We start from the raw sequence: 26073 nt of genomic DNA, 5'->3' as shown, positions 1-26073 counted from the left end.
TCAGGTCATGATCCCAGGGTCCTGGGATGGAGCCCCATATTGGTCTCCCTGCTCAGCGTGAAGCCTGATTCTCCCATTCAAACTCCCCCTGCTTGTGTTCCCTCTCTCTCTGTGTCTCTCTCTGTCAAATAAATAAATACAATCTTAAAGAAAACAAGTCTTCCGATTTATTTTTTTATTAGAAACAATGATTCTATGAATACCTTTACTCACACACCTGTTGGGTTTGCAGTTTTTAAGTCCTACCAAACACAGCAAAGATAAAAGCCTATAATGAGAGTCAAGTCTATAGCTTGAAACTCATTAATACAGTAATGGTTAGCCATGGTAAATTAGCCAGACTTGCTAATGTATTCTTCATTGGTTAAGTTGGTGTTTTTTTTGTGTTTTTAATATGACCTTCAAAAAACTATAAGAAAAGAGCAAGAGGCACTTTAGGGTGGTTCTACCTCCCAACTTAAATTTTTGATTCTAGATGGTTTCTCCTTTGCCTAAATGAGGGGTCTCTCAGGAGACCCCCGAGTAAATATGGTGACTGACCATTGTGGAAAACGAAACCGGGCAGCAGTAGGCTCTGATGGACTTTCGAGGCAGGTTATTAGTGGGGTCATTGGATAATCTCAATGTGAATGGGAAAGGAAAACATAAACCAACAAAAATCAAGAAATCCACTGAAGACAGTGAGGGTCTGAGGTAAGAAAAACAAATTCTATGAAGTTTTTCCTTCAGAGGCTCTTCGATTCCATGACTAAAATGCTGCAAAAGGAAGTCAAAGGAAGAAAAGAAGACCTTGGTTACATTTTAGAATCTCCAACTGCTGTTCAAGTATTCAGAGTGAGGAGAGGAAGTGTATTTTGTCTGAGTGTAAGAAAAATCAATTTTGATTCACTGGGGACTATTTGAAACAGACATTTGGCTACTTCGCAGTGACTTGAGACCAACAAAATCTGTTTTTGCCAGTTTATCATTAGCTCAATTTGAAGCAAGCTGCCAAAATATTACTTTAATGGATTTTTATTGGTCAGTTTCAACTCCAGGTTAAATACAGACATATAAATTCATTTAACCTCAATTTGTTCTTATTTATAGTATACATATGGCCCATATAAATTTTTAAAAATCTTCCAGGCCCTGAACATATTTTTAAGATAAGTTGAACTTGTTGACTAATTTTTTCCAAGAAGGGTTACCATGGATTTTTGAAAATAAATTTAAATGTGCCCACAAAAATAGGACATTATTCAGATACTCTTCCTGATCCTCTCTTGACTCTTTCCAAAACAAAAATTGAAACTTAGCTTGACCTCTTGTACCATGGTGTTTACTATGTATTCCAAAACTAAATTATATTATCACAAATAAAACATTCAATAAAACAGCTGCCGTGGAAAACTGATTTTGAATGGGGCATTCCAGAGTTTAGCTGTATCTTTAGCATCAGCATCAGATAAAGCTTAAGCTATTATAGGGTGCTTGGTGCTCTGATGGACAATTTTTATGTTTCTCCTCCTCTGTCCCTTACCCCTCCTCCCTCTCCTCCTCCTCCATTATTTCCTCCTCCTCATTCATCTTTTACAATTTTTATTCCGATTAAGTTGGTGTTATTTAATATAATACTAAGTAATATCATTTGTTACCTAAATGGAGCTTCTACTGGAATTGAGAAAAATCTAACAAGAATCTTTTTATTCAACTAATGGTGTAGAAAGGGCAATTTAAGCTAACTCAATGGACCCCTACAAATTTTGACTCATACAAGAAGCCCCTTGACTGTTACTCATTTTGAGTTGGTTTTAATTTGTTCCCCCAACTCTCCTGCAACTGCGAGAGGCAGATTGCCATTATGCCACATGAAACCTCTTTGTCCAGCCTCTGGTACTTGGGGAGCTCGCATGAATTGACTGGGGTATCCAGGCTTTTGGGGTGCCCTCAGAAGTGGACTGGGGTCTTCAGGCACTTGGGATGCTCACAGGAGGGGATGGTTCAGTGACTGGGACACTCACACTCACTCTTCATGCTGTTTTACTGATGGCACGTCAAAAGCCAGGATGGGGTCATTCACTGAAGTAGGGTTACATGCTTTTGGTTTTTTCTTCCTTCAGTGATGGGATAAAATTATAGCAAGAGTATATCTTTTAAAGGACAGTCAGAAAGGCATTGACAGGGTATATATTTTAAGTGTGTGGTATTTTCCCAGATATAATCAGGTCACCATCTCAGACATTGGATAATGTTACGATAGACACTCATCTAACCTATAAGTATCAGATTTTGATGGTAACAGGACCTGTTGTAAGTAGCTAACAATTATGCAGCAACATTTATTGCATATCAAACATTATCAAAAAAGTACATCACCTGAACCTTGATGTGGTGCATTATTACCCCACTTTGTAGATGAGGCATCCGAAGTTCAGATTAAGGAAGTTTAAGTAACTTGCTCAAGAACACAGAAGATAAAGCTCAGGGTGGAGATGCAACCCCAAGCTGTGAGACTCTATCCTAACATGCTGTGATGAGCCTTGGTAATCTGTCTCTCTGTCACATCAAATAAAAATTTTTAAAATTTATTTATTTATTTATTTATTTTTAAGAATTTATTTATTTATTTGACAGAGGGTAGAGGGAGAGCACAAGCAGGTGGAGTGACATGGAGAGGGAAAAGCAGATTCCCTGCATAGCAGAAGCCCAATGTGGGACTCGATCCCAGCACCATGGGATCATGACCCGATGCAAGGCAGTTACTTAACCAACTGGTCACAAACAGAAATTTTAAAATAACCTTGATTTTTCTATTTGTGGTTTTTAAGAATATAAAACTCAAGACTTTTTTTTTTATAAGGATGGGTTCAATCTCTTAAGCAGAAAGCATGATGTTATCTGGGAATGTCTGAGAGCAGTACATTCCTCAAAAAATTATTATGCCTGAGTTAACCTAAGGAGCTATAGTTAAGAAGAGCAAATGAAAAGACAAATGTGGTATCTGATCTGTGACCCCGCCCTGTAGTCAAAGGAACATCTTCCCTGGTTCTTAGTTGAATGGTGACTAATTATCAGTAATTGCTAAGTGCTAAATGCTTTGATTGTAAGGTATCATTTAATCAGTACTTTTTGCAATTTATAGATGAGACAGCAGAGGTGCAGGGAATTATGCAATTCACCAACTCTCGCAGAGCTAACAGGTGGCAAAGTATTATCTACCTTGCAGTTATAAGGATTAAATATAGGGTACATAAAGTTCCTGACACATAGTAGGCAAATAATAACTGCTATCTGTTATTACTGTAAATTGTAAGATTTTACAAATTCTAGTCTCCTTGTCAAAGCAAAACAGAGCCAAATACATTATGAAAATTAATAAAGGGACACCTCACCAAAGTAGACTGGGGAGGCTAGAAAGGGGAACCCTACCACTCAATATCAATTACAGGAAGAATTGTCAATTACAGGCTCCAACAGAGATGTCAGCTACAATCCCCAAAAGAAGAATCCTCAACAGGAAATAATCATCAATCATAAGCATCCAAAGAAAAAGATGTACATTGCATTCCCTACATGGAATTGACTACCCCTGCAACTCAGCCGTGGAGAAACCATCATCACCCTAAACTCGTTAATGGGCTTTCCTTCAAAACAAACCCTCATCCTTCTTCTCTATGAAATAACAGTCCTCTTCTTTGTTTGTTGGATCTGAACCCCAGGCTGTCTTGAGTCTGGAGCTTATGCTTCTGGTACAAAGTAATGGTACCAAACTTTTCCAAGATAAATCTGGCACAAGAAAGACTGAATGTAATGGATGTCAATAACCCCAGAAGAGCGATATTTCCCACAAGCATGCTGGTAACATTGGCAAGCAAGCCATCACTCATATGTGGCTTTGTGGTAGCAAACGCCAGTATATTGGAGGGAGGAGGAGAACACGTATGACACTCTCCTGGAGATTCCCCATCAAATGTGGGAGGACTTAGACTGAAATCTCATAGTAAATGGCTACAAATACTTAGTCAAATTTCAGTATTAATGTTACTGTGGCCCAGTTTGTATCTACATGCTTAAGTAGTCTAAGGACCTTTGAGTTCTTAGAGACCCTTTTATAATAGAAGTTAGCAGAAATATGTTGTGCTCAGATTAAATGAATATCCAAGCACAGTAACAACCCCTAGGGTATATGAAACTTGTATCATTAAAGAAAGAAATCATTTTAAATTTAGAAATGATCTGGGCGCCTGGGTGGCTCAGTGCGTTAAGCCGCTGCCTTCGGCTCAGGTCATGATCTCAGGGTCCTGGGATCGAGGCCCACATCGGGCTCTCTGCTCAGCAGGGAGTCTGCTTCTCCCTCTCTCTCTGCCTGCCTCTCTGCCTGCTTGTGATCTCTCTCTGTCAAATACATAAATAAAATCTTTAAAAAAAAATAAATTTAGAAATGATCTTTAAAGTCCATCTTTTTACATATAAAGTATAGAATACTGAGGTCTTCCATTTTTTGACATGATTCTCCTTTCTTCATTAGAAAACTGCAAACATTCCTGACCAGTTGGAAAGGGAATTCCACTTATCTTTGAGTGACTCCCCACTTCCACACAGATTTCCTAGCTAAGTGTACTTGACTACCCCTCTTTGTCTATCTTCATCATTTCCTGGGACTGTGACCTTCCCTTGATGTGGGCCAACTTCTCAAACCTCCTCTTTTAAGACTTATGTCTGTGATAATGTATCTAAAGCATTTACTGCCATGCCTCTGCCACTGTGTGGCCCAATTCTAGACTTTCTATGTAACAGAGGTGAAAGCAGCAATCTTGTTTTTTTTTTTTTTTTAAAGATTTTATTTATTTATTTGACAGAGAGAGATCACAGGTAGACAGAGAGGCAGGCAGAGAGAGAGATAGAGGAAAGCAGGCTCCCTGCCGAGCAGGAAGCCCGACACGGGACTCGATCCCAGGGCCCTGAGATCATGACCTGAGCCGAAGGCAGCAGCTTAACCCACTGAGCCACCCAGGTGCCCCAGCAATCTTGTTTGAAGGCAGGGACCAGGTGGTTTATCTTGGTACGATGTTTGTGTAGAAAGCACATTGTTTTTATTTACATGTTCTATTGATTGGAGGTGGTTTTGGGAAGGCTGTTGGAGAGTGTCAAGGGACTAAAGGCCTTGACAATTTTTCCCAAATTAGTGCGAGTAGCAAATATTTCAAAGTTTGTTGAAATTTATCTTATCCGTTTATCGTGATACAGGAGACTTAAATTTAAAAAATTCACAGGTAGCGTGAAAGGAATGATAGAAAATATACTGGTCAGCTTTCAGCTAATAGAATTTCACTGATTTTTTTTTTTTTTTAATCTGAATAGAAGAGTTGAGCATGAACATGAGTGTCACTGTTACTAAATCTCTCATCTGTTGATTCAAGTGGAGGTTTTATGCTTAACTACTGCATTTACTCAGGTGACTTATGTGAACGGATGGCTATAACCGAGTTACAGTGCAGATTTGCTGTGTCAGTATCTGCCCAGTCCTTCTTTTATCATGTAGCTGCAGTGGGATTTGAGTTGTGTCATCCTCTCTCCAACTCTAGAGGTGAGCCCTCAGTGTTCTGAGGCAATCAGAACAATCCCTTATCTCTTGGTCACAGTATGCTTTTTGGATGGCTAAGGAATCCAGGCAGAAACCAGTCCACACATGGCCCCAGGGGACTGAATCAGAAGCAAGCATGCCACAAGAAGAAACCAGTTGGAATGGAACTCAGACCTTTCTTTTTGATGCCTGTGAGAAGAGATGCCTTCTTTCACCCTGCATGTGAACAAGGTAGAAGGTACCCAGGAGTTCTAGAATCTTCCACGTAGCAGGGGAGGCTGAGGATAAAGCTGGCACGTGGAGGACAGAAGCTAGAGAATCAATCACAAACAAGCAGGGTGTGAATCCTGACCAAATCAAGCCTGAAGTTTATCCTTCTGGGCCTTCAGCTGCATGAATAATAATAAATAACCTGAGTTGACTAGACCTGATACTTTTCTATTATGTGCATCGAAACACAATAACTATCACATGAGCATAAGACCAATGCCATTTTAGTGCTATCTTATCTTGGGTGAGGAACTTTGGAATTTGTTTTCAAGAATTTGCATATATCGCTTCGTTAATATTTATGGTTAGTGCAACAGGAGTACCTAGTTTTATGATTATCTTTGCTTCAAAAGGAGATTGTGATACAGAGAAATTGAACATTTTGTTGCAATCCACTCCCTAATTATGTAAAGTTAAATTAGAGCAGAGGGTGTGCAGGAAAACAGAGCGGGGAAGTTGAATAACACACAGTCATTTAAATGGGGGGAAAATCATAAATGGAAAAAAAACATTTTATTTCACTTCTCATGTTACCAAGTTAAAGAAAAAACATATGGGTTAGATTTCATAGAGAGAAAACATTTATGGCTTTAGTCTTATTTTAATACTTCAAACTCCACAGTAATTAAACTCTTTCAAAGCTTATTACACTGACATGAGAAGGAGCATACAGACCTAGCCGCAAGTTGGATGCAAAGGAGGATTACCAGTAAGATGATAAGATGATGAACTCATTAATATCTTCTTTATTATTCCCAATTTGGGGATTTGTCAAGTTCCCATATCATTAGGAATAAGAATGAAGAGGTTTTTGTTTTGTTTTGTTTTTGTTTTTGTTTTTTGTAATCCATTAACTAACTATGAGCTAGTTAAAAGAATCCTGGCAGACGGTGGCATTCCTCCCCAGTCTGGGAGAATAATCCAGGGTCGTTCTCCATCATGAACAAGATAAGCCTGGATCAGGGGCTGTGGCTAACACCATGTCAGCTTCCAGTTTTTAGTTTCAGCACTGACTGGAGCCACAGAGCTATGCTGTAAGCCTGGGTGCGTCATGGTTCATTAGCGGATAGTTGTTTCATTGCTGGAACTTTCCATCTTTCAAATGTCAAAATTAGAGTGCACAAAGGTCCCAAGAGTTAAAGGAATGAGCTCTCACTTAAAGCTTGGCATTTATGCGGATTAACAAGAGAAGGAGTATTCTCCAGAGTACTAACATGCTCTAGTCTGATAAAGCATGGGCAGTTTGAGACAAGCAGGCATGTGGCATTCTCAGTCTTTTTCGTAGTTGCAAAATGTTGCGCCTTGGTTTGTGGTCAATATCTAGATTGCTCCCTTGCTGTCTAAGTTTGCCATGGTAAATTATTTTCTCATTTATATTAAGTGGCATTGTATTTTTTGGAAGGCTGTTCAGATTTCCTTCATAAGAAAAACTGTTACTTAAGACAATTTCCTCACTCTAGGGCCTCTAAAATGGAAGCACTGATTTTTAAAAGACATTAAGATCTTTTACGTTTGGCCACATGTAATTTTTTTTTAAAAGATTTTATTTACTTATTTGTCAGAGAGAAAGAGAGAGAGAGAGACAGCACACAAGCAGGGGGAACAGCAGGGAGATGGAGACACAGGCTCCAGCTGAGCAGAAAACCTGATGCACTTCCAGATCCCTGGGATCATGACCTGAGCTGAAGGCAGACTGTTAAACAAATGAGCCACCCCAGTGTCCCTGGCCATATGTGATTTTGATCATCATATTAATACTGATTATGAATAACTTCCAGATTGATTAAGTTACCTACTACTACATTCAATGACATTTGTCCTCTGTATACCTTAAGCCTCTGAAAGACACTGTCATTTATGTATAAAAGCTTGTAATAAAATGCCTGTATTATTCTCTAAATAATACAGACATTATTTTTTAAAATTTATATATTTATTTGAGGGGTTTAAAGGGGTGGAGGTAAGAGGGAGAGAGAATCCAGGCATAGGGCCAACTCAGGGGTCTGTCTCATGACCCTGAGATCACAACCTGAGTGGAAACAAAGAGTAGGACACTTGACTCTACAACCCAGGCACCCCGTAGACACTGTATTTCTTGTCCTTGACCTTGACCAAAAAGATTTCATTACTTTATTGCTCAAGGTAGTTAAAATATTCTCATTTCTGGGTTTCCTTAACACATTATTTTTTTAGTGTTTCATTTGGGCAGGAACAATACCCTCAACACTTTGAAAATACTTTCTTAAGGTCCCACCACATGAAAAGCTAGTCATGTGCATACTGTCAAATCAGATTTCATAAACTCACAAGTATGAGGTCCATATTTTAGAGGGCTTTGTTGAAACCATTAGGAGCAATATGGAAAGCTCACAGTCTCTTCTAGGCTTTTATGAAGATCTTCATATTTGTCTAAGTTGACTCATTGTCAGCAAATCAGAGAAAGGAGCAACAGGTTGTACACACTCTGTCTATTGACAAAAGGGTTACATCATTTTGATGTGGGTGGGGGATTACCTTTTTTTTTTTTTCAGTGTGTGTGTTATGGCATAAAAGAGGGACACAGAGATAATCTAGTAAGATGTCAGGTACTCTTTTTTACATTTGGCAGGTGAAGAGATTATAATTTTTTCTTCCTGTGTTTTCAGGCTTTACTCCATTTGTAGTATCCGGCCATGTATACACATGCAGTTCCTTCACGGCAATGTCAAAATTGAGATTCTTTTCCCCATGCCCTCACCAATTACATAAGAGAAGGAGACTGAAAATTTTGAAACTAACGCATAAAAATAGAAATCAAAAGGATATCAATTCTCGTTTATCTCTAAAAAAATGTAAAACCAGCAAAATAGTTTTATTTAAAAAAATTTCATCCATAAATGAAAGTATCCTAACTCAATTTTTATTTTCATCATTTATTCATGAATATTCACAAATGTTTTTGCATAAATATGACAAAATTGTGAGCAAGCAATGCATGTTTCCTTCCCCTATAAATTTTCTTAAAAGATATTTTTTTATTTATTTGACAGAGAGAGAGAGGTCACAAGTAGGCAGAGAGAGAGGGGGAAGCAGGCTCCCTGCTGAGCAGAGAGCCCAATGCGGGGCTCCATCCCAGGACCCTGAGATCATGACCTGAGCCGAAGGCAGAGGCTTTAACCCACTGAGCCACCCTGGTGCCCCCCCCCCATAAAATTTTTAAGGATTTTTTCTGCCTATGTAATATTTTGCCTAATTGATGAGCCATAATTTATGACTCCTGCGGAGTCAGACATGTAAGTTTTTATAATAGTTTGCTCTAATGGGTACTGTTAGGATTAGCAGCTTCATTCATAAATCTTTTGCTTTTTCATAAATAAATTTCCAGGAGAAAAATTACTAGATCATAGTGAAGATAATTTTCTTTTCTTTTTTGATTATGCATGTTCAGTTTTATTAGATAATGCCAAATAGTTTTCCAAAGTGGTTATGGAATTTTACTAACTCAACAGCAGCATATGAGTTCCTATTTCTTCATATCTTTAATGGCACTTAGTATTGTCACTCTTACATTTTAACCCTTTTGGTGGAAGTATTTCATTGTATTTATAGTTTGCATTTTCCTTATGATTAATAGAGTTGAGCATCCTTGTACATATTTATTGGTCTTTCGTTTTATTCTTTTGTGATTTGCCTGTTGAAATCGCTTTTCCATTTTTAAAAATTGAATTGATTTCCCTCTTATTAATAATTTTTAAGTATTATTAGTAATTTGTAAGCATTTATGCATTTGAAAATGGCATCTTTGAAGTTTATATGTTTTATATATATCTTCTCCCATTCTGTGACTTTTCTTTTCGATTTATATGATCACAGAAGTTATAATTTTAAGTGAAGATAGTTTTCATCTTTCCTAATACAATTTCTAAGAAAATTGCTTTAATTAATTAATTAATTTATTTATTTATTGAGAGAGTGTGAGCAAGGGGAAGTGGCAGAGGGAAAGGCAGAAGCAGACTCCCTGCTAAGCAGGAAGCCAGATGTGGGACTTGATCCCGGGACCTTGGGTTAATGACCTGAGCCAAAGGCTGATGCTTAACCCACTGAGCCACCCAGGCGCCACAATGTCATCTCAGTTTATTATGTTCTGATCCAAAATTGTGCTTGAAGATTTCTGGTAATGCCTTCCAGGTAGTCACCACTTCCAGAAAAAAAAAAAAGGCCCCAAGGCAATGTAAAAGGAAAGGTCTGTAGCCACAGCTGTCAGTCACCCAGGAGAACCCACCACATCATTCCCTGTTGTGTCAGTTTGTGGAACGTACCAAACATTTGGAGTGGATTAAATAGGTGATGTAGGTAGACTTCGCAGCTCAAAAATATCCATTTCTGCCACATTTCTTGCTACCCTTTTACTAGAGTTAGTTGTCATATTAGAGGAGCTCAAGCTATCTCTCCAGTGAGTCACAGCGCAGTTTGGGTGTGCCTTCTAGGGAAAAGGTCACTGCCTGAAAAGCTTGTAATCAGGAACTGCACTGACGGAGTATGGCCCAGTTCCTTGTCAGATGCTTTGCCTCAGCTGATTTGACTATGAGCCCTCAAAGGAGACGAATAAGCTCCCAGGTCATAGAGTTTAAACATGAGCACATTTTGTGCCATCATTCCAATAAACAAAACAAAACAAAACAAAACAAAAAAAGGAAATTCCTCTAGGGAACAATTTTCAATTTAGGGTGGATGATTTTGCCCAACATTTTTTTTAAAGATTTTTAAAATTTACTAATTTGAGAGAGACTGGGAGAGAGAGAGAGCAAGCACAAGCAGGGGGAAAGATAGTGAAGCAGACTCCCTGCTGAGCAGAAAGCCTGATGCAGGACTCAATCCCAGGACCCTGGGATTATGACCTGAGCCAAAGGCAGACGCTTAAACAACTGAGTCATCTAGGTGCCCCTTGCCCAACATTTCTCTCAGTTTTAAGCATCCCTAGGCTCACATGTATTTTATGGAATAGCAAGTCCATGAAAAATGCTCTATGGTCTCTGTAATCCATTTCTTACATAAATGTGGGACCATACACGTGGTGAATCTTGCAGAGACAAAACCCCAATATTTAGAGAACCGAATCTTCTTCCTCAGTAGATTTTGAGAGCTGTGTTTACACTGGGTGAATGATCTGGTGCTATCCAGAGGAAGGAAAAAACACCATTACAGGCAGAAGAGGCAAAGGCCCAGAAAACAAGGGACAAGACAGAATCATGAGTAACTGGGAAATGGAACAAGGTGGAAAATGTGAAATTACGGGGCTGGACAAAGACATTACCAAATTTTTATTTCGTGAAAAGATCATATTTTGCCAATTGAAAACCAAACAACCACGAACAATGTTCAGCTCACAAGCACGACTTCCCCCTGGAAAGCCTAATTTTCTTCTCCCCCTGCCATCTTTGTTGAGATATAATTGACATATAACATTGTGTAAGTTTGCATCATGATCATTTGATGCAAGTATATATTATAAAATGATTACCATAATCAGGTTAATTACCCTCTCCATCACTTCATGTAGTTTGATTGTGTGGGGGTGTTGAGGACTTCCAAGATTTACTCCCTTAGGGACTTTCAAGTATAGAATACAGTATTGTTAAGTATAGTCACCATTTTATACATTAGATCCCCAGAACTTACTCATCTTATAACTGGGAATTTGTACCTTTGGCTAATAGCCCCCCCTTCACCCCAAGCCCCTGTTAACCACCAATGTACTCTGCCTATGGGTTTGACTTTTTGAGATTCCCCATATAAATGAGCTTTTACAGAATTTGTCTTTCTGTTTGTCTGATCTACTTTTCTTAGTATAATGCTCCTATGGTTTATCCATGTTATCACAAAAAGCAGGAGTTCCTTCTCTCTTTTTTTCTTCCCCTTCTTTTTATGGTTAAATAATACTCCATTGTGTGTGTGTGTGTGTGTGTGTGTGTTTACCGTATTTTCTTTACCCATTCATCCACTGATGGACACTTATGTTATTTCTACGTCTTGTGTATTGTGAAAAAAACTGCAATAAATCTGGGGTGAAAATACCTCTTTGAGATAGTGCTTTGATTTCTTTCAGATTAGTACCTGAAGTGGAACTACTAGATCATATGGTAGTTCTTTTTTAAAATTTTTGAGGCATCTTCACATTGTTTTTCATAGTGGCAACACTAATTTACATCCTTACATCCCTCCTTGCTCTGTCCCCCTAAGCTAACTGCCTTCATAGTATTGTTTATAGGATTAATTATACCACACTATATTTTAATATTTAATTCCCTATTTGTTTCCTTCATTACACTGAGTAACTTGAAGGAAGAAACTATTCTATCATGTTCCCAGTAGTGCTTGGCATATAGTAGGTTCTTAATAAAAATGAAGTGAAGGTGGGGCACCTGGGTGGCTCAGTGGGTTAAAGCCTTCGCCTTCGGCTCAGATGATAATCCCAGGGTCCTAGGATCGATCCCAGCATCAGGCTTTCTGCTCAGTGGGGAGCCTGCTTTTCCCCCACCTCTGTCTGCTCTCTGTCTACTTGTGATCTCTGTTCAAATAAATAAATAAAATCTTCAAAAAAAATGAATTTAAGGAATCAATTACAGAAAAAAAAAAAAAGAAGTTAGGACTTTCAGATAAAAAGGCCATGTTCATAATAGTAAGAGAAGGGGGGCATGTCCACAAGAAGAGAACAGTGCGAAATGATTGAGAGCTCCTGTCTGAATCTTCTCTTTTAAATTTCTTGTGGACCTCCTTAACAAATCTTTTATCAACTCACTGTATGCTGTTAAAATCATTCATTAGCTGCTTATGAATCTCTACAATATAGTGCTCATGCTTAAGATGACCAGGGATTTTTATAATCATTGAGTGATGTGTTAATAAGAGAACAAAGACGTTGATTCATAGGAAATGACAAATAAACTCATTTTTTTAGTAAATACATGAATACTTGCTATCATCTTAAATAAATTATGATTGAAATGTTGAACAACTACTGAATTATAATACAATGCTGATGAAACTAGGGATTGTTAGGTGGTATATGGGAAATGAAAAGTGTTGTGGGTTTTTTTGGGGGGGTTCTTAGCTAGCATGGCCCAAAAAACAAAACAAACAAACAAAAAACAAAATACGCCTGGGTGGCTCAGTTGGTTGGACGACTGCCTTCGGCTCAGGTCATGATCCCGGAGTCCTGGGATCGAGACCCGCATCAGGCTCCCGGCTCCACGGGGAGTCTGCTTCTCCTTCTGACCTTCTCCTCGCTCATGCTCTCTCTCACTGTCTCTCTATGTCAAATAAATAAATAAAATCTTTAAAAAAAAAATACAAAAACCTTTGAAGCTATTGCCAAAAGTAAGAAGAAGTGTTGTCATTTATACCCAGAGACATTAACAATGACTATTCAGGTTGTTTGCCCATTTTTAATTGGGTTATTTGTGGGGTTTCTGATGTTTAGTTGCATAAGTTTTTTTATATATTTTAGATATTAACCCCTTGTTGGATATACCATTTGCAAATATCTTCTCCCACACAGTAAGGTATCTTTTAGTTTTGTTAATGGTTTCCTTCACTGTACAAAAGCAAAATATAGGCATACTCCCAATAGTTTAATTTTAAACAAAAACAGCTTTTGTTTCCCTTGCCTGAGGAAACCTATCTAGAAAAGTGTTTCTATGGCTGATGTCAGAGAAATTATTGCTTATGTTTTCCTCTAGGAGTTTTATGGTTTCAGGTCTCATGGGTCTTTAATTCATTTTGAGTTTATTTTTGTGTCTGGTGTAAGAAAATGGGTCTAGTTTCATTCTTCTCCATGTTGCTGTCCCGTTTTCCTAACACCATTTACTGAAGAGACTGTCTTTTCCCCATTGTATATTCTTGCCTTCTTTGTTGTAGATTAATGGACCATATACGTGTGGCTTTATATACGGACTCTCTGTTCTGTCCTATTGATCTATGTGTCTATTTTTGTGCCAGTATCATACTCTTTCAATTACTACACCTTTGTAGTATACCTTGAAATCTGGAATTGTGATACATCTGGCTTTGTTCTTTTTGGAGGATGCTTTGGCTATTCAGGGTCCGTTGTGGTTCCATACAATCTTTAGGATTATTTGTTCTAGTTTTGTGGAAAATGTTAATATTTTGATAGGGATTGCATTAAATTTGTAGATTGCTTTGGATAGTATGGACATTTTACCAACATCGGTTCTTCCAGTTCATTAGCATGTAATATCTTTCTATTTGTGTCATCTCCAGTTTCTTCTATCAACATTTTATAATTTTCAGAGTCCAGATCTTATAGCTTCTTGGTCAAATTTATTCCTAGGTATTTTATTCTTTTGATGAAATTATAAATGGGATTGTTTTCTTAATTTCTCTTTCTGTTTACTTTGTTATTAGTGCATAGAAATACAACAGATTTCTGAATATTAATTTTGTGTCCTACAAATTTAATGAATTTATCAGTTCTAGTAGTCTTTAGGTTGATTCTTAAGGTTTTTTTTTATACATACTATCATATCATCTGCAAATAGTAAGTTATACTTCTTCCTCACTGGACACATGATAAGATAGCCAACATCACTAATTATCAGGGAAATGAAAATTAAAACCCAATGAAGTATCACTTTACACCTGTCAGAATGACTAAAATAAGAGACACGTGAGATAACAAGTATTGTTGAAGATGAGAAGTAAAAGGAACCCTTGTGCACTGTAGTAGGAATGCAAATTGGTGCAGTCACTATGGAAAACAGTATGGAGGTTTCTCAAAAAATTACAGATGTAATTTTCATATGACCCAGTAATTCATGGCTGGGTATTTATCTAAAGAAAATGAAAACACTAATTCAAACAGGTATATACAACCCTACATTTATTGCAGTATTATTTACAATAGCCAAGATATGTAAGCAATCCAAGTGTCTGTCCATAGATGAATGGTTCAAGAAGGTGTGCAATACATATATGATGGAATATTACTCAGCCATAAAAGTAATGAAATATTGTCATATGCAACAACATGCTAGACCTAGAAGGTATAGTGTTAAGTGAAATAAGTCAGTCACAGTCACATACCATATGATTTCACTCATATGTGGAATTTAAGAAATAAAATAAATGAACAAAAAACACACAAAAGATAGATTCTTAAATACAGAGAACTGGAGGCTAACAGGGAAGTGGGTAGGGGGTCGGGGAAATAGGTGAAGGGGATTAACACTTACCGTGATGAGAACTAAGTAATGTATAGAATTGTTGAATCACAATATTGTATACCTGAAACTTAATATAACACTGAATGTTAATTATTCTTCAATAAAGAAAGAAAATATCTTATTCCAAAATGCAAATCAAAGGATTATACATCTGTACATATTTAACAAGAAATGGGCATGGCTATGAATAAAACTTTAAAACTCCACGGAGAGTTATAAAATTGAAAAATATTGGGGCGCCTGGGTGGCTCAGTGGGTTAAGCCGCTGCCTTCGGCTCAGGTCATGATCTCAGGGTCCTGGGATCGAGTCCCGCATCCGGCTCTCTGCTCAGCAGGGAGCCTGCTTCTCTCTCTCTCTCTCTCTCTCTCTCTCTCTGCCTGCCTCTCTGTCTACCTGTGATCTCTGTCTGTCAAATGAACAAATAAAATCTTTAAAAAAAAAAAAAAAAAAAGAAAAATACTTTAGTAAATGCAGAGACACAGTTCTCTTCAAAAGGAAAATTTGGTATGTTAAACATAACAATTATTCATAAATTAACTTATGATTAAAAATATAATTAAATGGGGATACGCTTGCATAGATAAATTCTCAAAATAATACTAAGTTTTTCTGTAGAAACATAAACATATGAAAATATCCAGAAAATGTTTGAAGCAGTTAAGTATTGAATAGCTAAGAAATTAAAAATGTATTATGAAATTACAGAGATTAGAGCGGTTTATTTCTAGAGAATACAGAAGAGTTGAGCAAAATAAAAGTCTAGAAATAGGCACTAATCAATGAGAGATTGAAAACTAATAGAAAGTGATCAAAGGATATGATGAAACATTTCTGAGGAAAAGAAAGAAAATGGCTGATAAACATATAGAAAAATATTCAATTACTCCATTAATAAATGTAAATTAATATAATACTGTATCTTTTTAAAAAAATTCAGAAAACAAAAATTATAGAGATTGATGATCTAATCAGTAATCTTGGTGAGGATGTTGGTCAATGGGTTTTCTTACACATTGTTGATGGGATGCTAAAGTGTTTGTAGTATTTCTGGTGGACATTTTGGCAATAGTTTCAAAAATGAAAATATATGCTCCTTTTCATTCAGCAATCTCATTATTAACAGTTTTTTTTCATTGCTTGTTTGCGTCTCTATTTAATCATTAATATTTAACAATAAAAATGGACACATTTCTTTTTTCATTGTCATAAACAATGTCAGTATGAACAGTCTGGTAAGTAAGTCTTTGCATACTTAATGCTTATTTCCTTAGAAAAAAATTACTGTAAGTGAAATTGCTGAATCAAATACTGATCAAGAGGCATACACATTTTACGGGACACCTGGGTGGCTCAGTTGGTTAAGCACCTGCTTTCAGCTCAGGTCACGATCCCAGGGTCGTGGGATGGAACCCCACATCAGGCTCCTTCGCTCAGCGGGGAGCCTGCTTCTCTTTCTACCCCTTCTCCCCGCTTGTGCTCTCTCTCTCTCTCTCTCATTCTCAAATGCATTAAAAAAAAAAAAAAAAAAAACTTAACCAAAAAAAAAAAAGAAGCATACATATTCTAAAAGCTTTTGATACACCCTGGAACAAGAACATTTGTATTCAAGTTTCATATGTTTGTAAAAAAAAAATTAGCAACTAACATGGCAACATACTCTATCTGTAAAAATTCAAATAAAGGACTGATTATATCTGAAGGTAGGCTGCCTTCCATAACTGTCAGCCAACGCCTGTGCCTGACAGAGGTGGAGAGGCTTACTTCTCTGGGTCCAAATCAGACTTGGTGCTGAGTGCTTTGGGCTTACCCTTGTCTACTGTACTTTATGTCTTTTTAAACACTATGAAATTAGAAGCTTGGAAAGATTGAGAGATGAAAATTTAATCGAGAGGCCCACTTTTAGTTATTCTAGGATGATTGTGCTAACAATACTGTCATTCAAAGACATTTTCAAACACACAAAGACCTTTAATTTAATCTCTAATGTTTAAGCTTTTAAGTTTACCGTAAGAATATTTTCTTGAGACCAAACAAGGGCACCAACAATTTGATATGTCTATGTGGTATCACTGGAAAAAAGTTGCAAATAGTCATTATTAGCAATTTTTCCTGTGCATATATGTGTAGACATTTTTGAATGTACATGTAAAAGATATTTGTGGAACATAGTTTATTTTAAAAAGTAATTAAAATGATAACTAGAAATGTCTATTGGTGGTGGATGAGAAAATAAATTTAATCAATACATGCAATAGAATGTTTTCCAGTCATTATTAAAAAAAGATTTCATTTATTTGAGAGAAAGTGCACAGGCCGGGGTATCAGCAGAGGGTAAGGGAAAGACAGACTCCCCCCTGAGCAGGGAGCCCAATGCGGGGCTCCATCCCAGACCTGAGCCGAAGGCAGATGCTTAACTGACTGAGCCACCCAGGCATCCCTTTACAATCATTAAAAAGAAAAAAAAAGTACATCTAGATGTACTTATATATACACCTGTGCATATATAAAATATATTCTTTTTTTCTGCGCGCTAAGTGCTGGAACTACTCCTTAAGAATAAAAACAGTTGCACATTGATGAGCATTTAACATTTAATCACTACTTTTCCTGATCAATTTTTGTAGAAAATATCCTGGATTTCATGGGCAATGTTGACGATCTACCAGACTCGCTGGATACCCTTTGGTGTTTTCTCTGAGGCATGGTGACGTGCCCTGAGATGCCCCTTCAGTGGCTGTGGCTGCTCTTCTGGAACTGCCCTGGGGCCACTGGGGCTGTGGTGCCCTTAGAGGTCAAGAGCTGAAGTCGCCTGGAAGTTTGCTACTCTGGTCCCTGCCTGCTGTCCGACAATGACTGTTGGGTGAGAGTATGAATGCCAGGCTTCCTCACCTCTTACTTCCTTACCTCAGGGGTTGGAATATCTCTGAGGTGTAACTTACATCACAGTTTGTCAATGGGAGCAGGCTGAAGTTTATTCAGCTGTGGGACTCATGCCTGTGGTCACATCTTTGCGTGGCTTCCCCTTTATTCTCTGACCTTCTTCCTCCATTTCCTTACCCTCTCCCCTAGGAATCTTGCCTTATGAAAATCATTTGTAAGTGAATCCTGATCTCAGCATCTGCTTCTGGGGAACCAGACTTAAGACACTGATCCAACCACATGTTGTTGTTTTTCGAGAACTGCTATGTTTTGTTTTGTGTGTTTTTTTTTTTTTCCCTGTATTACCCTCCTTTAAATATGGCAGGACATTGGGCAATCCCAGATTTCTCTCTTAAATTATGTTATATGAGAAAACAGAAGTAGTCAATTCATAGGAGACAGAGCAATTCTATCTTTAAAAAACACATGAACGTTATTACCTACTAAAACAAGTTACAACTTCAGACACTGGATTTTTCAAAATGTAATGCCAAGTTCTCATGAAATGATGATATGATAGGGCTGTTCAAACCACGATACTGGCTTCATTCCTTCCTTTCCGAATTGCTTAGGCAGTGTAGCGAAAACATAAATGCCTTAGGCTCTTTCTGTTGGGTTTTCTTCTTTTTCTTTTTCTTTTTTTTTTTTTTTTTCTTTTAGGCTTTCTTGCTTTTCTCTGCCAATTATGGTTGGGTTTTGTGCTATGCACCATTGTTCATCAGAAACAAGCTTAGAGCATTTAGTACCAAGCAAGTGCCAACCAAACCAAAGTGGATAATGGAATTCTAGGCTCTGTCCCAGCTCCTCCCATTCTCTCCCTGTGGATGAGAGATGTGTGTAAGTAATAAGAATCAGTTTTGTGAGTAACTTCTAAGCTCCATCTGATAACTTCAGCAGTCACAACTTGAAAGCATGAAATGAGATGAGATTTTAGGGAAATCGCTTTTTGTTGTAGCAAGTTTGGTGGTCTCGGCTGACATTCCTTTCATGATGCCAACCAGCTTTATTGTAATCATTTGATAGAATGCATGCTAGCACAAGAGCTTGCTGCGTATAAAACATGCTTGAGACTAGGCCAAATACATAAAACATTTTGGGATTTTATGGTCACCCCACAAACTATAATGCATACAAATTGTACTCCCAACACTTACTGTCAGTTCCCATCTATCACTTCAGGAGAAGAAATTCCCCGAATGTAAAAGCATACAATGTCATGGGTTTTGACAAATGTTTACACCCATGCAACCACAGCCCTATAAAGCAACCCCAGCAAATTATTGCTGGAAAATTCCCTCATACCGGTTCTCAGAGAGTTACCACTCCTCCTCACAAGCAGAGGCAACCAATGTTATGTTTTTGTTGTTGTTGTTGCTGCTGTTTACCTCAGATAAATGTTGCTTATTCTAGAGCTGCAAATCAATGGACTCATACAGCTTTTTTTTTTTTTTTTTTTTTTTTTTGTCTACCTTTCAGTTAACGTAATGTTTGGGAGAATTTTCTATGCTGTTGACACCACAGTAGTTCATTTCTTTTTATTGTTGACAAATATTCCATTGAATGAGCACATCAAAATGTGTGCATTGTCTCACTGATGGAGTATGGGGTTGTTTACAGTTTTGGGACAGAATGAATAAAGCTGCTATGAACAACCCTGTACAAGTTATTGTGGTCATATGTTTTCATCTCTCTTGGGTAAATGTGAAAGGGCTCGGTAGCTGGGTCATATTGTAAATGATTATTTAATTATAGAAGAAACTTCTATACATTTTCCTAATTTATCTGTGCTGTTTTACATTCCTACCAGCAATGTAGGAGTGTTCTGGTTGTTCCTCAACATAGCATAAGGTAGTACTGGTGTCTTATTTTTAGCAATTCTCATGTATGTCTTATGTGATTGTGATTTCAATTTGTATTTCCCTGATAACTAATGATGTTGACTGCTTCTTAAAGTGCCTTTCAGACATTCATATATCTGTTTTGAAATATCTGTTAGTCTGTTTTAAAAAAATGGTACTGCCCTTTTAATGACTGGGTTTGGGGATTTCTTTATCTAGTCTAGATATAATTTGCCCCCCAGTTTGAGATGTTATGAATATGTTTACACATTCTGTGGCATGCTTTATCACTTTTATCAATTGAATCTTTTGTGAGAAGCTTTTAATTTTGATGAAACCCTATTTTTTTTCTGTTATAGTTGTAATTTTCTATGTTATACTTAAACAATCTTTACCCACAGATCAAGAAGATATCCTAAGGTTTCTTCCAGAAGATTCATAGCCTTGGACTTTATGTTTAGGTCTATGATCCACCTGAATTAATTTTTTTACTCATGGTATGAGGGAGGAGTTAAGTTTATTTCTTTTCCTAGAGGATATCCTATTGTTTCAACACTGTTGATAAGAATTTCCTGGGATTTCAGAATAGTTGAAGATAACAGTGGTTGCTTAGGTTCCTGTCTCCCAATACTTCCTCCCCAAATACTACAGAATAACAAAGAGGTTAAAAACAAAACAAAACAAAACCAAAAAACCTATCCCAAAATGATGCCATCATGAAACTCAAAGATAGAGAATGCTCCTTTCTCAAAATAGCTAGAAAATTTAAAAGCAAAAGCATAAAATGTTAGTGAAGAGTCTGTGAGTTTTCTGTCGCGCAGCCGGTCTTTGGGGCAAGAAAAAGCAGGTTGATAAATCCTGAGGAGAGAAGGGAGAATGTGGTGGCCTTAAAATCAATCTGACCTGCCCCAAAAGGAGTAAGTCCACCCTGTGTCTAAATACAGCAACAAACCAAAAACAACATAAAACAAAAATGAGTATTCTGCTAGACCAGAACGAAGGTGCATGTGGCAATTCAGTGGTGAAGAAGAAAAGAAGCAAAGGGAGCAATAGCTCTGCAAGAAAAAGACATTAAATATCAGGAAACAAACAATCCCTTCTCCCCACCCCCACCAGAAAAAAATTAAAAAGAAACCCTCTGAAAAATCTAGATTTTGCTATATTGAATGAAGTTAGTGCCATTTAAGTAAGAATCTTATAAAGCTCCCCAATACCAAAAACATGGACAGAAAAAAGAAATATATCCATACAGAGTTTTTTAAAATTCTTATGAAAAATTAGAAAATGAATTCCAACATGTTTTGACCAGTGAGAAATCCTCCCCTCAGAAAACAATCGCTCCCCCCCAAAAAACCCCATGAAGCAGAATCCTATGATAAGCCCTCAAATAGTTTATAATTCGAAGATTGAAAGGGTTTACTATTTAGTTCTACTATGATATGAATGTTTGTGTCTCTCTCTCCCAACATTGTATGTTGAAATCCTAACTCGCAAAGGTAATGGTATCCGTAGACGAGGACTTTGGGAGAGACCCTTCCCACTATGAGAGGCTACAAGATGTCTGTGAACCGGCAGTGTCCTCATTGCAACGGTGCTGATCTTGGACTTCTATCCTCCAGAACTATGCGAAACAAATTTCTGTTGTTTATAAACTGCCCAGTCTGTGGTGTTTTATTATAGCAGCCTGGATAGACTAGAAAAGGTCCTTTCGGCTAGGACCAGACTACAGGCTGTAGTCTGAGCACCTACAGCCCACACGATGGCTAAACTGTGGTATGTTCTGGTAACTAACACGGGGTCAGACTGGACCACTAACAAACACTGGTAATCCAAGCTAACTAGTCCCTGGGTGGATATAAGTTGAGGCATGAGGCAGATACCCGGGTTTGGAGAGGGATAGATTTGGCTCAGTCCCCTATTACTGCACCCCAAACTGGGAAGCCTTCCTCTTGAAGGACGGAGGTATGTTTTGGATGGAAGCCAAGTGGCTTGGAATAGGACATAGCCCATGCCTTCTTCCAGGTGTTTTTCCTTCCTCCCATGTTGTGAGGAGCTGTCCAGGTTCTTTAGAGAGTGCTGGGCCCAAAGCAGCCACAGTCGAGTCAAGGGTTCCTACTCCACTGGCCTGGTTATATGGACTTAATTGCGGGGAGGGGAGCCATACTCCACCTCCTTTTTCATCCTTTTGGGTTTGTAACTATTTTGTATTTTTAACAACTACCAATAAAGTTTGCCCATACTGGAAAGGTTTTGTTTGTTTGTTTGTTTTAATACTGCCCATAGTACTTATTCTTTTAAGTACTTTTTACATAACTTATTTCCTAATTTTCCATTGGCTATTATGTCAAGCTAATATAATATGTGTTATGTTCTATTTTCTGGGGAAAGAATAGTGTTTGACTATGTGTTGGGCTTTAGGACCAGGTGGGAAGAACATATGTCATTATAACTAAGCACTAAATAGTAAATAATTTCTAACAGTCATGTCATTTTTCTCCACTGAAAATCTGGTCAAAAGATTAAATAAATGGCTGGAAAAGACTTTGATACTGGACCAAAAGTCAGGAACTATAGGGAAATATGACACAACTGAAGATAGGGTTTTATATAAAATAGGAGTATTTCTAAGAGAATCTAAAAAATTGTGCTACTACTAAAATTTGAAAGATACTCATATTTTATTTTTTTGTTTTTTAATACTTTTTCTTTTTTTTCTTTCTTATTATTAACATATGATGTATTATTTGTTTCAGGGTTACAAGTCTGAAAGATCATCGTATATCAGGAGGAAAATAAAAATCTAAGTTGAAAAAAATAAGTGACGGTGGATGTAATATTGGAAATTTCAACATGATATTTCCGAAGGCAAAGAGTCATTTTCATATGGTCTGTGAGTACATAAATGTTTACCAAAAATTTGTCAGCATTATGTAGTACTGACTCAACAACAATCTTCCTATATTTGGAGGACAGAAATTCTCAAATCACTAAACAATGTACTCTTTAAGGAATAAGGGCTATTTAAGTCAAAACTGTCATATTGCCTAATTGTTACTCTTGCCTAAAAATTACATACTGCATAAGAGCACTCATCTTTCTGTGCTGATTGAACACACATTAAGAAAACAAGACTGGGAACTACTAGAATGCAAATACTTGAGGGCTGGGTTTCTCTTATTTACACTATAACATCAGTGCCAGAACAATATCTAGGAAACTAGGAGGCACACAATAAAATTAGTTGGAAAAAAAAAAGAAAACAAAAACAAAGAAGACTTACATTTAAGAGCTATAGTTTACATCTTTGTAGCTCCATTACCTAGCACATACTAGGAAGTCAATGAAAGCTTATTGAATTAAGCTTCTGACCTGCTTTCCTTGAGATGGTGAACCAGAAACTATAAAATTAAAAATAGAACAGTACCATCAAATGTCAGGCGTTGCTGGTCAAGGAAGTCATGTTTTTATGGGAGCCCTGGAATCTGACTTTATTTTGAATATTACTCTAAACACATCCTGTTGACTTTTAAAAATAATTATTGAATTTAATCTTTGTTTGTAAAAGCATACTTATCAGTATTCCGGAATTATTTTAGAGATGATTTCCCACACATAATTGTACACTGCTAAAAAAACAATATGTATATACTTGATTTGTAAGATTATTATAATGAGAAAAGAGATGTGGATTTTGAGGGATCTGTTTCTCTCTTGTGGCTTCACAGACCATCTATGAGCTGATTGTTCTTCAAGCTGTATCTCCCATTTCCATTTCTCTCAAGCTCTAGACTGGTAAATCCTACAGAAAAAAATAGATACATTCAGTTCCATCTTTGGGAAACATACTAGATATGCCCAATATGGAATTAGCTATCTTCCTGAAATCTGCTCTCCAGCGTCTAGAGTTTCCGTGCCAATTCATGGCTTCAAAAGTTTCCGCAAGCAAGCAATATTCAGTGTTTTCTCAATGTTTTCCCCTGGATTCCCCTTCACTGAGCCTAGAATAAAATATACTAGCAAAGAGTAACATGGTATGAAGAAAGCAAGGAGACCCCACTCCATCAGTCACCGTCTGCATAGCCTAGCACATGTGCCCGTCAGATGCTCCTCAATTTATTTATCTGAAAATGTCAGGTGTTAGAATGAATTATTGCTAGGACTTGTTCCCATTTAACGTTGACTACTTAACATCTCTCTGGGGAAGAATCAATATCTGACTTCATGTCTTTGCCAAATGTAGTTGACTGTGAAGGCCCATGTTTAACAGTAAATTTTGAGATAGTTAACTTATTAATGAAGAGGACAGTCTCAAAATTCTCTTCTGATCTGTGCCTGGTGAGCACTTTTTTGCAATTTCCTCTGATTTGATGAAAGGTGCTATCATTTTGATGAGCACAGCTTCTTTTCTCTAAGGGTTGAAATCTGACCATTCCTTCACGGCTTACTCAGCCTCTGTCACAAAGCCTTACTGGATTATTCCATTCTTCCCTGGGACTTCTATGCCACAAGGCATCTCTCTCATTTTAAAGGCATTTATCGTAAACCACTTTATAGTAAAGTTACTTGTAAACATTCTTGGAAGTTGGGCTTTTGAGTGCAGGGGTTATGAACTATGGGTCCCAAACGTTCCACAGTAGCAGAAGAATAATTTACACGAAATGAGAATGTTTTCAATAAAAACATGACCGATTCAGTGGTTCTTGGGTTTTTTGTTTTTGTTTTTGTTTTTTTTTGTTTTTGTTTTTGTTTTTTTTTTCCCCAGGCATGGCTGGATGGTGTTGTTTTGTTGTGGTTATAGCCCTTTGTCCTTGCTTATTCCTTTCTGTAAATTATGGCTGGGCTTGTTGGGGAACTTGCTACGATGACTGGTCTGTCACTTTGACACTGAATGCAGCGAAGCCAGCTGATGAACGTATGACCTAAAACTGGACCTCAACCTAATCGGTCTGTCTCCAAAGAGACGGACTACCCTGTCATAGGTAAGAGAACTGTGACAGAGACTCTCTCCTTGACCAAACTCTAACATGGCTCCTAGAAGTCTAAGCCTCTGTCCCTGTGATGACCCAGCCCCCTTGAGTTCCTGTCCGGAAAAGTTCAAAGCTGTCCAAAGAACTTACCATTTGTTCCAGCTAACACCTGAAGATAGGCCCCCCGACCTCCCTGTCTCAGTGAACTTATTAATAAAAACAAACAAGTTTATTATTATAAATTCTTCCTCTGTCCCTTTGAGATGTGTGTGTATCTCCTACAACCAAGTGGTCTCGCTTTCAAGGACTTGAAAGCCATTCTTTGGAAATGTAATCATCAGGAAGGATGGGGCCCTGTCTCCAAGTCTCTGTGGGAGGATAGAGCTTAACTTCAGTAAGTGCTAGTTAGCAGGCACAGATGGTCTAACAGCATTGACATTGACCTCTTATCCCGCTATTTATAACTCTTCACTTTCCTGACTCTGCAGGGCTCTGCTTACTGCCCCTCCCTACTCTCTCATTCTCCCTTTAAAATACCCAGTCACCTCTACACAAATCCAAGGAGAGCTCAGTTCACGCTGGACTCTTCTCTACTGCAGTGTTTATCACTAAATAAAATTGGTCTGTACAGCCTTGCAGCACTATCCACCTTAATCTTAGGCAGTTGTTATGTACCTCGTGGAAGGCAACTTGCTCTATTGTTATTTAAGATAAACTACAAGATTTATTGAGAGATTATTTTCTATCCTGTGGTCTAGACATTGTTAGCTAAATGGATTTGCAAAACTTTGAAATATTGGAAGTAAAAAATATTTTATCTCCCAGTTAGGGGGTTAGAGATAATCAGGATCGCCATCTGACATTATTTAGCAAGTTGTTCTGTACTTGGTTTTAGAGTCGGTAAATATTTCCTACCTTTGAAGCCATTTGCTTTAGTGTTCACAAATGCCGATCATTTGTTACAGTTATAGATAGGGCATGTAGGATAACTATTACATTTGTAAACCCTTAAAAAAGACATTTCTAGGGGCGCCTGGGTGGCTCAGTGGCTTAGGCCTCTGCCTTCGGCTCAGGTCATGATCCCAGGGTCCTGGGATGGAGTCCCGCATCAGGCTCTGTGCTCAGCAGGGAGCCTGCTTCCTCCTCCTCTCTCTGATCTATGTCTGTCAAATATATAAATTAAAAAAAAAAAAAAGACATTTCTAAATCTAATAAACTTAGACTTGTTTTGTCAACATAAATACGTGCACTTTCAATTTTTAGCAGTATGATCCAAGCAGAAAAAACATGT

The sequence above is a fragment of the Neovison vison genome, chromosome 11 (assembly GCF_020171115.1).
Source record: "Neovison vison isolate M4711 chromosome 11, ASM_NN_V1, whole genome shotgun sequence".
NCBI lineage: Eukaryota > Metazoa > Chordata > Mammalia > Carnivora > Mustelidae > Neogale > Neogale vison.
The sequence above is the reverse complement of the archived record's forward strand: the minus strand, read 5'-3'. Positions refer to the sequence as shown.